The sequence below is a fragment of the Symphalangus syndactylus genome, chromosome 7 (genome assembly GCF_028878055.3).
Source record: "Symphalangus syndactylus isolate Jambi chromosome 7, NHGRI_mSymSyn1-v2.1_pri, whole genome shotgun sequence".
NCBI classification, from domain to species: domain Eukaryota; kingdom Metazoa; phylum Chordata; class Mammalia; order Primates; family Hylobatidae; genus Symphalangus; species Symphalangus syndactylus.
In genome coordinates, this window is record NC_072429.2 from 123,763,969 (window position 1) to 123,780,330 (window position 16,362).

Consider the following 16,362-nt stretch of genomic DNA (forward strand, 5'->3'; position numbering starts at 1 on the left):
CCTGCCATGGGATTTCTACCAGCATGCCAATGCTAAGAGGGGCCTAATTCTCCCTTGGGGGAGTGGCCAGAGAGGACAACATGAATGGGAAGTGTGCAAGGGACCTTCAGAGGGGGAAAGGGAGGAAACAGGTCTACCTCCCAGGGCAGGCAAGGCAAGACACCCCCTGGTTTGAAGGGTTGAGACTTCCAGGGCAAGCAAGGCAAGACACCCCTCATTTGTGGGGTTGAGCCTTCCAGGACAGGCACAGCAAGACACCCCTGGTTTCAAGGGTTGGGCCTTCTGCTAATTTCAGGGATTTAACCTCAAAAAGAGGTGAGAAATCCGCATTGGTGGGGGGTTGAACTGTTATGGGTGGGTCATTGTTCTTAGAGCTCGCAAGATTTTGGGAGCAGCCACTCCCAAGATGGCAGCAAGCCTTTTGTTCTCTGACCTGGGGTTCTTGGCCTCACGAATTCCAAGGAGTGGAATCTTGGGCCATGTGGTGAGTATTATAGCTCTATTAGAAGCCATGGGTCACGGAAAAGAACTGTGGAACCCAGCGACTAGTGTTCAGCTCGATTAGGATGAACCCGGGCACTTAGCCATGCAGGAACAATGGCTAGTCTCTAGCCTGAACGGGAGTGGCAGTGGGCACCTCGCTGGATCAGAAACACAGCGAGACCCTGCCAGATCCGGAGGGGTGAAAGTCAACAGTGGGTCTGCGACTGTGGCGTTTAGCAGTGGGTGGATGGCAAGAAAAAGCTCAGCTAGAGCCGGAACAAACATAGACCAGAAGAGTGTGCAGTTGCAAGATTTCATAGAGTGAAAACAGAGCTCCCATTCAACGGGAGGGGACCCAAAGTGGGCTGCCACTGCCGGCTCAAATGCCTGTGTCTATATCCCAATCACTGTCCCTCCCCCTGTACTCTCAGGCGACAGATGATTGACTATTTCTTTACCTCCTGCTTTTAGCCTAATTGGTAGTTTAATGAGCTCTCTTTACTACCTGATTGGTCAGATGTGAGCTGAGTTACAAGACCCATGTTTTAAAGGTGGGTGTGGTCACTTTCCCCAGCTAGGCTTAGGAATTCTTAGTCAGTCTAGGAAATCCAGCTAGTCCTCTCTCTCAGAACCTCACACAAACCTCCGTAAGAAAAATATTCCGAAGTCCCCTTTTCCCTTCTTCTCAGGGGAAGAAAGAGGCTAAGCTCCACTCCCACTGGTCGCTCCCTTAGGGGAAGGGGAAGGGGAAGGAGAGGGGAGAACAGCAGCATAAGTGGCTAGCAGAGGCAAGGGAAAGACCGGCAGAGAGGAAAGAGAAAGTGGGAGACGAAGTCAGAGAGAGAGAAAGAGAAAGAGAGAGATAGAAGTACTAAAGAGAAAACAGTGTATCCTATTCCTTTAAAAGCCAGGGTAAATTTTAAACCTATAATTGATAATTGAAGGTTTTCTCCGTGACCCGATAACACTCCAATACTGTCCATAAAGAAGCCAGAAGCCAGTTAGTGCAAGACCTTAGAGCTATTAATCAGATAGTCCAAACTACCCACCCTGTTGTTACGGTAATAGATTTAAAAGATGCCTTCTGAGCTTGTCTGTTAGCAGAGGACAGCCAGGACCTATTTGCAAGTGAGAAGACCCTCACTCCAATCGAAAGTAGTAATACCAATAGTCTTACCCCAAGGGTTTACGGAGTCTTCAAACTTATTTAGTCAAATATTCGAACAAGTCATTTAATTAGCAAAGGTAAATGGAAAATTGAGCTTGAACAGATTGAAAGCTTAATTCTTGCCTCTGCCAGAGACTAAATAAGAACTTAGAACATTTTAGAATTAGTCAGATGGATACTGTAGTCGATGGGTAGACTCTTATGCCCTAAAAAAAAAAAACCCTTATACAAAAAGCTCACACAAGACAGGCCAAATCCCCTCATTTGGCAATTACCAGAAATCCAACAGGTGGAAAGGTTAAAACATCTGTAAGTAACTGCCCCTGTCCTAGCTTTACCCTCCTTAAGCAATCATTCCACCTTGTTGTCAGTGTAAACAAGGGCATAGCCGGAAAGCACTGAGGCCACTGACAATACGTAGTCTTCCTAATAAAAAACCCTTAACCCAGTAACTTGCGGATGGCCCAAATGTGTTCAATCTGTAGTGGCAACTGCTTTGCTAACAGAATAAAGTAGAAAAATAACTTTTAGAGGAAACCTCATTGTGAGCACACCTGACCAGGTCAAAACTATCTTAAGTCAAAAAAAAAAAAAAAAAAAAAAGCAAAAAGGTAGCTTACTGACTCAAGAACCTTCAAGTATGAGGCTATTCTGTTAGAAAAAGATGACTTAACATTAACCACTGATAATTCCCTTAACCCAGCAGGTTTTCTAACAGGGGATCTAAATCTTAATTACCATACCAAGGTCCAGACCTAGGAGGAACTCCCTTCAGGACAGGACAATGGATGGCTCCTCGGGGGTGACTGAGGGAAAAAGCTACAATGGGTATTCAGTAAGTGATAGGGACTCTTGTAGAAGTAGAGTTAGGAAAACTGCCCAATAATTGGTCTGCTCAAACATGTAAGCTGTTTGCTTTCAGCCAAGCCTTAAAGTACTTACAGAATCAGGAAGGAGTCATCTATACCAATTCTAAGTTAATTTGGACTGAATGAGGTCTTATTAATAGCAAAGAATAATCAAAATCCCAAACTTACAAGGTTTTCAACAAAAGTAAAGTTTGCTAAAAGCTAACAGTGTAACTCGCATTATCCTAACTTCTAATCTTGTGCCCTTAGTCAGTCTAGTCCACAGACATGAAGGAAATTCACTTTGGAAAAGAATGATTATCATCTTTGGAAAAAAAAAAAGGGAGAATTTATGTGAAAAGAATGTTATATGGGCCGGGCGCCGTGGCTCACGCCTGTAATCCCAGCACTTTGGGAGGCCGAGGCGGGCGGATCACAAGGTCAGGATGATCGAGACCATCCTGGCTAATACGGTGAAACCCCGTCTCTACTAAAAATACAAAACATTAGCTGGGTGTGGTGGCGGGTGCCTGTGGTCCCAGCTACTCAAGAGGCTGAGGCAGGAGAATAGCGTGAACCCGGGAGGCAGAGCTTGCACTGAGCCGAGATTGCGCCACTGCACTCCAGCCTGGGCGACAGAGCGAGACTCCATCTCAAAAAAAAAAAAGAATGTTATATGGTAAATTCTTGTCCTAAAATAAATTAACTGGTTGTTTAAAGAAAGGGATGTTTACAAGTCAGAAAATTGAGGCGTGTCAAAGAATTGTCTGTGATAGTCGTGAAAAGTTATAAAAGGGAATTTATGCAAGAAATGTTGTATAATTTTAAAGTAATTAGGCCTCCTGAATGTAAAATTATTGAAGAAACAGTTTACGTGCAAGATGTGTAAGGAAAGAAGGCACTAAGGGCTATAAAGTCTACTGCCGATGTCCCCATATTTAAAACAAAAGGTCAGTTCCTCAGAAATTATATATTTGATTTATCTTCCACTTTCCTTTCCCTCAAAACTAAAAGTCTTTTAGCACAGGTACCACCCCTAGAATTTCCAGTAAACCAGCACCAGCCTGAGGATCACGTTCTCTTCAAAGTGTGGAAAGAAGGGAAACTTGAGCCAGCCTGGGAAGGACCCTACCTTGTGCTGCTAACCACTGAGACTGCTGTTTGTACAGCAGAAAGGGGATGGACACATCACACCTGAGTCAAGCAAACGCCATTATCATCATAATCACGGGCCATTGATCCTGGATCAAGCCCTACCAAATTAAAGCTAAGGAAAGCTTAGTCTATCTGTCTTTTCCTTTCATTTCCTTACCCAGTGCTTATATCCATTACTATTCCTACCACTAGCAACTCTAACCCCACTTCAGAGTGTTTCTATGGTTTAGGAGCAGAGGCCACTGGAAAGGATCCTACAGGCTTCTTTAAGATGCACTTCGTTCTCCCTCCTCCACCTCCTACAACTGTCCCTTTCCCAAACCTATGAAATCAAAGTATGCCTCGCCTCATGCCAAATTACAAAAGAAAGGTCTCGGTAGTAGAAATAGGGCATCTAAGGCAAACCATAGCCATTGAAACAGGGTATAAAGATGTAAATGCCTGGTTAGAATGGATTAAATATTCCGTTCGCACTTTAAACAAAGGCAACCGTTATGCTTGTGCGCATGGTAGGCCAGAGGCCCAGGTTGTCCTCTTTCCACTAGGATGGTCCTCAGATCAAGTGGACATGGAGTGAGTGCGTGGTAGCTCTTTTTCAAGATTTCACCGCCTGGAATAACGAATTGTGCCAAGCTCTTTCTCTGCTATTTCCCCTGAAGTTCAACACCCTGTGGGTCAGCCCCCGAGGACCATCCAGCCTCCATCTTCCAAGACCAATTTTATCTCGTGTCTCCAATGACAAGGCGTAAAAATTTGGCATTCCTTGGAGACTTAACAGGATGCAGTGAAGTCAGGCACTTCCAAGAGCTGACCCATCCGTCTGCCCTTATTCATCCCTGAGTGGATGTAAGGTGGTATTATGGAGGACCTTTACTGGACACTCTGCAAAATAATTAGAGCAGTACTTATGCTCTAGTTCAATTGGCTGTGCCTTTTACTCTGGCATTTCGTCAACCAGAAAAAGAAGGAAAAGAAAAAAGAAAAAAAAAGTAGCCTCAATTCTTACCTCTTTAACAACTATAATAAGTATACTCCTTCTTCTTAGGTGTTGTGTTGTACCCATACATCCAGGAATTAATCAAAACAACTAAGCCAAGACATGTTAAGCAAGTTTGAAGAGGAAAACTATAAAGTAAAAGAGGAGGGAATTGTAGAAAGTAAAAAGTTTCCTCATCAAAGTTTCCCTCCTTGTTAAAGAATAAATCATAAGTGTTAAAAATAAGTTTCTTTTAAAGACTAACTTTCTCCAAGCCCCCTTGCTTTGTGCTAATAACTCTTTGTTAAGCCCTATCCTATGTAACTGTTGGACATGCTCACAGGCACGTTCCAGCTCATAGCTTATGCCCATTCCTTATTTGGAAATGTTATTGCTCCCTTAAACCTTTTGTAAGCAACTTCCTCTACTTTGTTCTTCCCTGCACTTAACTATTTAGGAAAGTTTTAGGCTATTAGCAAATTGGATATCAGTTTAAGACTGTGAGGTCCAACTCCAGCCAATGGATGCAGGACAGAGCAGTAAGGATGACCCAAATGCATAAGGGATAAATATGTCTGCTTTTCCTTTGTTCAGGTGTGCTCTCACAATTGTTCCATCTGTGATGAGCACCCTTTCTACAGAAAGTAAAGATTGCCTTGCTGAGAAATCTTTTGTCTCCATGCTGACTTTTCTTCATGGCACTGGTTTTCTAACAATTTTGATATTTCTAACAGTTTTTTAAATCATTGGCCAATGAAATTAAACAGTGCTGTGGATGGGCCATCTTTTGTTGCTGGGTGTGATTCTGTGAAATATTATTTGTTCCCCTTTCCTGGCATACAACTCCTAAAATCCTTGGAATCTCCAAAGTATTGTCTTTTTGTATGCTAGTGTTGACTGATAGCTTTAGGGTGGAGCTGGTCACAGGAAAGACCAAGGCATGATTAGAGGGTTGGGCTCTCAGCCGCACCCCCCAACCTCCTGGGAGCAGGCAGGGGCTGAAGGTCAAGTTGACCACCAATGGATAATGGTTTAATCAATCATGCCTATGTAATGAAGCCTCCCTAGAAACCCAAGAGGAACATGGAGGCTCCAGGAGGCTGGCTCCCTGGGAGGCCATGGCAGCTCTGAGCTCCTTCTCTCACACCTCGCTTTGATACAAGAGCTAAAAATAAATTATTTAGGCAGTTAGTGAGGGTTAGAGAGCCCTTGGTAAGGCTTCCCTTTTAACAAAAAGCAGCCCCCCAAATCATTTCTTTTCTAACAAAAAGCAGCCTGAAAATCAGGCTGCAGACATAGAAAAGCAAGCTAGAAGCTTGCATGGGTAAATGCCAGCAGCTGTACCAATAAGAAAAGGCTACCTGGTGGCCAGGTATGTTCAACATGGAGGCTTCATCTTCCCTTTTCTTTGTGAACCACATGTACAGTAAGGAACAGACAACATGGTGTTGACCAGGTAGAGAGCCCATTGGCATAATAAAGATTAGGGTGGGGTGGCCAGCTTCTTCATGTAAATGGCACACCTGGTCCAACCAATCTTTTGGGCCCTACACAAATGAGACACCGCCTCCTTAAGCTTATCTATAAAACCCTGTGCATTTCACCACAAAGCCAGAAGATCCACTTGGGAGCCCATCTCTCTCTGCAGGGGAGAGAGTTTTCTCTTTCTCTCTATTAAACCTCCACTCTTAAACTCATTCCTGTGTGTCCACATCCTTGATTCCCTTGGCGTGAGGCAATGAAGCTCAGGTATCACCCCAGACAATGCCACTTCAGCCCTACACATCTCTTCATCTGCATCCGTTGTGATGTCCTTTAGAGCAAACTGGTAAACCTAAATGTTTTACTGAGTTCTGTGAGCCACTCTAGCAAATAATCAAACCCAAAGAGGGGTTGCAGGAACCCTAGCTTGAAGCCAGTCAGTCAGAAGCTGTGGAAGCTGGGACTTGTGACTGGTGTCTGAACTGGGGGCCGGGGCATTCTTGGAGACTGAGCCCTCAATTTTGGGATCTGATGCCATCTCTAGGTAAATAGTGTCAGAATTGAATCAGAGGACACCTGGCTGGTGTCTGCTGCCAAATCGATTGCTCAGTTGGTGATGGGGATGACATTGGGTCACAGAAGTCCATCTGTGTTGGTAATTGTGGTGTGTGAGGGCAAGAGACACCACCAGGCCAAAAGCATGCAATCCCTGCCCATGTGGTCCCCTGGAAAGGTTGAATGTGTTGTGTTTCCCCACGTGGCCTTGGGTCAGGGATTAGGGGGTCACACAAAACTTCCCCACCCACAAGCTCCACCCCTTCAGCCCAGCTCCACCCACTTGGTGACTCTGGACAACTCTCCGGCCCTCTCTGAGTCTCAGTGTCTTCATTTGTAAAATGGAGATTATACCCACTGCATAAACACAGTGTGTGAAGATGAAGTATGGACAGCATTTGCCACTGTGCCTGACATACATTAGAAATGAAAAGGAAACTGCAAGCCACTTGCACACACTAAGCCCCCAGTAAAAATAGCCCCAGGCAACCTGCCCAGTTGTGTCTGAAACCTCCTAGCTGCAGCTTCCACACTTGCCTGGCTCTGCACCTCCTGATCCATTCCTGGGTCTCTTGTTCCAGCCCCAGCTTCCCCCACTCCTTCCCAGGCCCACACTTGATCCTGGGACCCCACTGCAGATTCAGCTTCTCTGGCTTTGCCTCTGTCCTCCAGATCCATCTAGAGGTAACTGACTCATCCCTCCAATGTACTTGGAATGAGTTTCGCTGTCTCAAGTCTAGGTTCTAGGGGGCCCAGGCTGAAGAACCCATCAGTGGGGGATACAATTGTGAAATTGAAAACTGATTAAAAATTTGCTGTGGAGCTCTGCTCATAGGGCCCTTCTTGGGGTCCCACTAGTGACCAAATTCTATGGCCTCAGAATCTTCACAGACGCTGTTTCCTGGCCTATTTCCTCTGACTAAATTCTACTCATCCAGTAAACCCCCACTTAAATGTCCCTTCCTCAGAGAAGCCTTCCTTGACTGATAATTAGAAACTAGTCTTCGCCTGCTATATTCTCAGGAAAACTCTATGCATGTTTCTTTCATTGCATTTATTATAATTTGTACTTAGTATACTTGAGTGATGATTTGTTCAATATTTTTCTTCCCTTATATTTATTAGGATATACATATAAGGAAAAACTCCAAAAGACAAAACAAGTTTATTTCTCTCTCACATGAAACTTAGAGTTGACTCTGCTCCACAGAGTCACTTGTTTTGCCATTCCTCATGTGTCACCTTATTTATAAGGTCTGAAAGAGCTCACCTCAATGTCCTCATTCCTGCCAGTGGAAGGGATAGGAGTGAGGGGGTACAGGGAGGTTAGTCAGACCCTTTCCCTTTAAGAGCTGGAGCCAAAAGTTGCTCTTGTCACTTTCACTCAAATCCCAGTGGTCCAAACCCAGCCACAAGACCACATCCAGCTGCAAGTTGGCTAGGAAATGTAGTCTTTATTCTGGGTATCTATTTACCCTGCTACCAACCAGAGAATCTATTGCTAGAGCAGAAGGATGAGCAGATGTCAGGAGACAGCTCATGGACCTCTGCCTACTACACCCTGACTGTAAAAAACATGACTGCGGGGACCTCATTTCTTTCTGTCAAGACTTTACTTGTACTCAGTCTCAACCCCAGTGCTTCATCCAGATGAGAGATGGGGTGCCTTAGGGTAGATGATAGTGGGAATTTAGAGAAGTGGACAGGCTTAGGATCCAAGTTGGAGGTGAGGCCCATGGGACTTGCAGATAGATATAAGTGATACAGGAGATAGAAAGAAATTATTTAGACAGATAGTGAGTGTCAAAGAGTCCTTGGCAAGGTTTCCCTTTGAACAAAAGCAGCCCAAAAAATTATTTTTTTTCTAACAAAGAGCAGCCTGAAAAATTGAACTGCAAACATAGATAAGCAAGCTGGAAGCTCACATGGGTGAATGCTGGCAGCTGTGCCAACAGAAAAGGGCTACCTGGGTGCCAGGCATGTCCAATATGGAGGCTCCATCTTCCCTTTACTTTGTTACCACGTGTACAGTAAAGAAACAAGCAACACAGCACCCTCAGGCAGAGAACTCATCTGCATAATAAAAAATTAGGGTGAGGACAGCCAAAAATCCATGATCTCTGCAAATGGCACACCTACCCCTAACCAGCTCATCTATAAAACCCCCTGCATTTCACCATGGAAGTGGAAGCCTGTTTGGGACTCCTCTCTCTGCAGGAGAAAGCTCTTCTGTTTCTTTTGCCTATTAAACCTCTGTTCTTAACTTCACTCCTTGTGTATCCTCATCCTTGATTTCCTTGGCCACGAGACAATGAACCTCGGGTACCACCCCAGACAATGAGGCCGCTTCATGAGCACAAGTATCTGTGGAGGACAATAGAAAGGCATCCTCTTGTATTATTATTTGCCTTTTCAAGCATGTATTCCTTAATTACCCAACAAAATTCTAAGCTACTCGAGCTGGAAATCAAGGTAGAATATAAACATGGGTCCCAATCTCATTTCTACCATTTAACTAGTTGTAGGAACTTGAGCCTCAGTCTTTTTATCTGTCAATTGGGGATTAATATACCACATTGTGGGATGAAATGGGCTAATTCTGACGTAAATATAAATGCTGAGCACAGCGCCTGACATATATTAGATACTCAATACATAAATTGAAGCTCTTCTACTGCTGCATAGCCCCTCACCCATCCCAGAACCTAGTGCAGGGAGTATCAATCACTATTTGTTGATGGAGGGATATGCAGATGGGGTAATTGTTATGCTCTGAACAAAGCCATCCAACATTTTCTCCGGAAGGGTTGATGTCTGCTGGATCCCCACTGGACTTCAGGTTCTTAGTGATGCCTTCTTCACATGCTCCTCTTTCCCAGGAAACAGCTTTTTCCTGGATTGGACCCTCTGAGTTCTGTGGAGATACCCATGACTCATTGTCATCAACCCAGCATCCATGCTCAGTTCAAATGTTAGCTCTTCTCTTAAGCCTTCCCTGGTCTTCTTCTTCCCACTAGCTCCTGCCCAGGAAGACCTAGAAGAACCAGTCACTTCCTATATACCCTTCCTGCTCCCTGCTCTTGTATCCGTTTGAGCGTTTATCTCACTGGTGACAGGGGAAGATTTGGGGCCGATTCCATTTGGTATCAACCAAGCACAGCCAGTGAGGCTTTTCCTTCTACCCTTTAATTACTCAGGGACTTGGGCCATTAAAAGAAGGTTGTCTGTACAAGATTAGTCAGAATGTGATTGAGCAGAACCTTGCAGGCACACATGGGCACCACTTTTGCTAATTATCAGAGGGCAACATGCTGGTTGCAAATGAGGTCAGATGCCAAGGAGAAGAGGTACACTGTAGCTCCCCAGCATAGGCAAAGTGCATTGCTCAGAAGTATAGAAATGCCACAGGCTGCAGGTGCTAATCTATTTTTCAGAGAACCCTCTGGTTCTGACATTGGACTCTGCTGGGATGGAAGCCAGGCAGATCTTTTTTTTTTTAATGCATTATGTTTACATTTTTGATATTTATTCTTAACAAATATGACTTTCCAATGGTGATTCCTAGGAAATACAATTAAAAATACAATATATAATGTTATAAAAATTACTAAGAATTCATATGTAATTCAATTTCATCAATATCATCCCTCTGATATTTCTGTACCTTTTTCAGGCTTTAGAAAAATCAAACCAAATGGTAAATGGACATTTAAAGTCACTATAGAAGGAGAATGGTTTTATGGACCTATTGATTTACATGTTGGTCTACGGCCATACCACCCTGAACGCGCCCGATCTCGTCTGATTTACATGTTGGACCAAATGAAATTGTGGAGTATCATCTCACATTCAAACCTATTTTTGAATGTGTCATTAGGGTATGAACTCATTGATATTTTCCCCAGTATTTTTTTTTTTATATTATACTTTAGGTTTTAGGGTACATGTGCACAATGTGCAGGTTGATTGGCATGGCTCTGCTGTACATGGTTTCTCTAGGCTTGGATCCTTCATCTTGGTCCCCACCCATCCCACTGACATTGCCCGCTTCAGAGTTCCCATAAAGACTCTTTTCTAGTCTCAGAGGAAGAAAGTGAAACTTTACCCTGTCTCGCCTTGTAATATCTCAACTGCAGATTCTCATCTGGGACAAGCTTTTTCCTTAATTGCAGATCTCATCTGGGACACGTTCTTTCTTTCTTTCTTTCTTTCTTTCTTCCTTCCTTTCTTTCTTTTTTTTTTTTGACAGAATCTCACTCTGTCACCCAGGCTGGAGTGCAATGGTGTGGTCTCGGCTCACTGCAACCTCTGCCTCCCAGGTTCAAGCGATTCTCCTGCCTCAGCCTCCCAAGTAGCTGGGATTACAGGTGCCTGCCACCACACCCGGCTAATTTTTGTATTTTTAGTGGAGACAGGGTTTCACCATGTTGGCCAGGCTGGTCTCGAACTCCTGACTTTGTGATCCTCCCGCCTCAACCTCCCAAAGTGCTGGGATTACAGGTGTGAGCCACCACACCCACCAGGGACAAGCTTTTAACAAGACACTTGAAAACTTTGTCTCTAATTCTATATCATCCCTTCACTGAGGCACAGGGGCAACTTGTTCAGTTACCTGAACAAGGAAGGAGTCACAGGTAGCCAGAAGCATGAGTAGGTGCTTGGGGGAAATTTTGGGTAAGAGTTCAAAGATTGACTGCATTACACTGTCATGTGAATGTTTACTCTCATCTTACCCTGAGACTGACAGCTCCTTGCAAGCTGAAACTGTGCACTAGTGCTATTGTCTTTACATGCAAGACCTCTTTGGGACACGTTTTTTTGAAACACCACATCAATAGACCATAAATGTGAATGAACTCCCTTTGTTAGAAAATCATCATAACTTCATTAGCCTCTCAGGGTTCAAAGTTAAAAAAAAAAAAAAAAGAAAGAAAATGATCGTAACTTCCATTTGTAAGCACTTTACAGATTTGTCTTCATGACTTTATTTAATCCTCCAAACAATCCTGCTAAGGAAGGATAGGCATTACTATTTCTTACTTTATGCAGGGCTGAGGCTGAGATCAAGGTCTGCTTGCTTCATAGCCCATGTTCTTTCCTTTAGGCGGAAGAACAGGAAAAGGAGGTGGGAAGGGTATATTACCATAATCAGAATCCTGGATTCCCTGATAGCATCTTCGGCCAAACTTGGAAGTGAAGTCCCTTATTTCAGGGTCACATGGAAGCCTAGGGTGGGTGAATCATCTGAGAAAGAATGCTAATGCTGGATAATGCCTCACTTGGTCACAGTGGCTAATAGGAGACTTCACTGCTTTAGCAAAGAGTTCTCCAACATTTTTGTCCCCTTGCATTCTTGAAAATTACTGTGGCTCTAAAAGACCTTTTGTTTATATGGGTTATACCTATCAATCTTTGCAGTAGTAGAAATTAGAATGGAGGAAATTTTTTCAACTTTTATTTTACGGAGTACACATGCACGTTTTTTACATAGGTATATTGCATGATGTACCTATGCATGATGCTGAGGTTTGGAGTACAAATGAATTCGTCACCCAGGTAGTGAGCATCGTACCCAATAAGTAGCTTTTTTCAATCCTTAAACTGCCTCCCTCCCTGTCTCGCCTTGAATTCCTCAGTGTCTGTTGTTCTCATTTTTTTTTTCTGTGAGAAGGAGTCTCCCTCTGTCATCCAGGCTAAAGTGCAGTGGCGTGATCTCAACTCACTGCAACCTCTGCCTCCCAGGTTCAAGCAATTCTCTGCCTCAGCCTCCCGAGTAGCTGGGATTACAGGTGCCCACCAACACACCCGGTTAATTTTTGTATTTTTCATAGAGATGGGGTTTTACCATGTTGGCCAGGCTGGTCTTGAACTCCTGACCTCGTGATCCACCCATCTCGGCCTCCCAATGTGCTGGGATTACAGGCGTGAGCCACCATGCCCAGCCTGGAAGTATACTTCTTTGTGCAATAGCAAAAAATCACATTTATCAATATGACCACTGATATCCTCAGAAACATCTTTAAGTATTGAAAAGCTATCAAATGCATAGTGGCAAATAACATTTTTTTTCTCAAAAATTCTAATTTTCACTTGAAAGCTCAAATGTTGTCATTGGCAACAGTCAGTGGCATTCCTTGATGTGACAGGCTCACTTTGTTCATTTGTTAAGAAAATGTCTGCCAAATACCCAAGTCTAAATGAGTATAGTTTGTCAGCCATTATCTCAAGTAAAACTTGTATTGCATGCAAAAAAAAGAGTTCAGCTTGCAACTTAAATAATTGCAGAAGTACTTTTCCTCAAGACAATCATGTTATTTTGGTATGCAGCAGAAATACTTTTTGTGGACTTCCCATTTATTAAGAAATCAGTGTGAAACTGGCCATTATCTCTCATGTGAGTGATTGAGGGGATGAAGAATCAGTGCCACTGCCTCAATTCATGCTAAGGCAGTTTTTTTTTTTTTTACCTGTCTTTGCTTTGGCATCATAAGTGAAAATGGAGAATTTTCACTTATGGAGAAAAGGCAGATAATGTTGTTGCATTGTTGAGGAAATAGCTATGACCTTGAGGACCCTCTGAAAAGGTCTTAGGCATCCCTAGGGGCCCGTGAATCATCCTTTGAGAACCACTGGCCTCACGAAATAACTGGTGGCAGAATTCAAGATTCAGCTGGTAGAGAAGAACAATCATTCCTCTCTGTATCAGGAGATTTGTGTTCAGTCCCATCCCTTCTCTGGCCTCAGTTGTATTTTCTGTAAAAGGGGATAATAATATGTCCTCCCTACAGAGCTGTTATGAGAAGTCAGTCATGACAATGTAGTGAAAACATGTGATTGTGGATAAAGCTCTGAGCGAATCAAAGAACTAGACAATTTATTCAGGGTCTGTGAGTATTGTTGGGGAGGAAGAAACCTAAGCCTCCCATCATATTGCCAAGATGACCGTCTGCTCTGCCCATGTAACTCAAGCTAGAAGGGGAAGGAGCTGCTACCCATAGTGCCCCCTCCAGGGACCAGCAATAACCTTGAAGCCTCCTCCCTCTCCCATTCCTTTGCCCTTAGTGACTCCTCAGTTCTGCCCAGATACCCTACATTGCTTTAGTCAATTTACTCTTCCCCTTTCCAAGACAAACACAGGAGAAAATCTAGCTCCAGGGCTAGGCAAAGCATTCCTACACTTGACACGAAAAGCACAATCCATAAAAGGTGAAATTAATCAATTAGACCTCATCAAAATTAAAAGCTTTTGCTCAGCAGAGGCCCTGTTAAGATGAAAAGGCAAGCTAGTCACAGACTGGGAGAAAATATTCACAAGTCACACATCTGACTAAGGACTTGTGTCTAGAATATATAAAAAATTCTCAAAAAAAAGCAAAAGGGATACATAATCACTGATATGTAAATATGATAGTTATCCATACATTCAAAAAAAAATTCTCAAAAGTGAACAGTGAAAAAACCGTTTAGAAAATAAAACATAGAAAACGAGCAAAAGAGCGCCAGGCGAGCGCTGCGGCTGAGCCGCCACAGTCCGGCATGAAGGCCTGAGGTCTGGCTGCTGCCTGCTCCTAGCTGTAGCGCCATGAATACCTGCAGAGCTTGCCCTGCCTCCTGACCCATGCAATGGGACTTCCCTGGCCTTGGATCTGACCTGTGTGGGCCCACTGACTCTGCGTAGCAGGTGCAATGCACTGGTTTAGAACTTCTGATGTCTTTCAAGCCACTTTAGCCAGTGTAGCCGCAGTATTTACTGCAACAAAATTTGACAAACAGGGAAATGTTACTTCTTTTGAAAGGAAGAAAACTGACTTATACCAAGAGTTAGGTCTTCAAGCCAGAGATGTGAGATTTCAGCAGGTAGCGAGTATCACAACCAGAAACGATAGGTTTATCATGACAATGGAGTGTTTGAAAGCTGTGATAACTCCAGTGTCTCCTGATATTAGATGATGGTAATTTAAACTTAGAGCAATGGCTGTTCTGGGAACTCCCTTCACAGTTGTCTGGAGAGGGTCAACCTGTCACATACCCTTTACCTTTTGAGTTCAGTGCTATGGAAGCACCCCTACAATACTGGATCAACACCCTTTAGAGGAAACGTAGCGTTTTGCAGACACTGACCCTTGAGACCTTAAAAGCTTTCAAACATTCTTCTGTGGACAGAAGCAAACTGCCTATTTTGCTACAGAATGACAAAAGTCTATCAGAGTTAGAAACAGATACTAAAATTTTCCAAGAGTCAATTTTGGAGATCTTGGGTGAGGAAAAGTTACTAGAAGAGCTCTGTCTATCAAAATGGAGTGACCCACCAGTCTTTGAAAAGAGCAGTACTGGGATTCGCCATGCAGAATGTAAGGTTAGCCGAGAGAAAAGATGAGAGAGAGACCCAAGGTCAGGCGAGGAAGTTTATTAACCTGCCAGGCTGCTCCACCACAGTCAGAGGAGGCAGCCCGGAGCTTACAAAATGAGGGATTTTTTGGTTAACTTTACCACATATCATCTCATGACCAGCTTACAATATATTATCTTGTGAAAATAGGAATTTACAAGAGGGTGTTACTTAAGTTTATCCACCTTTCTCGTGACCTCCCCCGTGCCACCCAGAGGGCTGTAAGCAAGTCTGGTGACCTTGCTGGAGTGCCTAGATAAGGGTTCAGGAATGCAGCTGCAGAGTATTCAGGGTAAGGGTCAGCTGCACTGAGAGGCAGGGGCAGGTCCTGGGGTAGCTTGTCCCTAACACAGAAGAGATGGACCTACTGTTGGAAAACTACTACCTATTGGCTGACGATCTCTTCAATACAGTTTGGGAGCTTAGGGTACTGACGGATGATTCACAAAGTATTATTTTCATCAATCTGGACAGCCACCGTAATGTGATGATGAGGTTGAATCTACTGCTGACCATGGGAATCTTCTCTCTTTCACTCTTCAGACTAATGGGAATTGCTTTTGGAATGATTTTGGAATCCTCCTTGAAGAGGACTCTAGAGTGTTTTGGCTGATTACAGGAATTATGTTCATGGGAAGTAGCCTCATCTGGAGGTGCCTGCTTTCATTCCTTGGACGACAGCTGGAAGCTCCATTGCCTCCTATGATGGCCTCTTTGCTGAAAAAGATCCTTCTGGCAGATAGAAGCATGGAATTGAAAAACAGCCTCAGACTAGATGGACCTGGATCAGGCCGAAGCATCTTCACAAACCGTTAGGAACAGCCGGGCGCGGTGGCTCAAGCCTGTAATCCCAGCACTTTGGGAGGCCGAGGCGGGCGGATCACGAGGTCAGGAGATCGAGACCACGGTGAAACCCCGTCTCTACTAAAAATACAAAAAATTAGCCGGGCGCGGTGGCGGGCGCCTGTAGTCCCAGCTACTCAGGAGGCTGAGGCAGGAGAATGGCGTGAACCCGGGAGGCAGAGCTTGCAGTGAGCCGAGATTGCGCCACTGCACTCCAGCCTGGGCGACAGAGCGAGACTCCGTCTCAAAAAAAAAAAAAAAAAAAAAAAAAAAAAAACCGTTAGGAACAACCCCATGGATACTGACGTTTTGTCATGGTAGTCACAGGAAACTTCTGATACTCTTTTATTATTTTCTTGGTTAGAGTCAGACACTTGAAAAAAATTTTAATGTCCGATGTCAAAAATATTTTGGCAATCACAGTACTAGAACGTGATTGCATTTCCAGAATTCTGAGTTAAAG

The 16,362-nt window shown here is 43.9% G+C and overlaps 1 pseudogene; it reads left to right on the top strand.

Annotated features, from left to right (window-relative positions):
• Positions 1-2,435: 2,435 nt before the first annotated feature.
• Positions 2,436-15,872, top strand: LOC129485782 (magnesium transporter MRS2 homolog, mitochondrial-like; annotated as a pseudogene).
• The last annotated feature ends 490 nt before the right edge of the window (positions 15,873-16,362 follow it).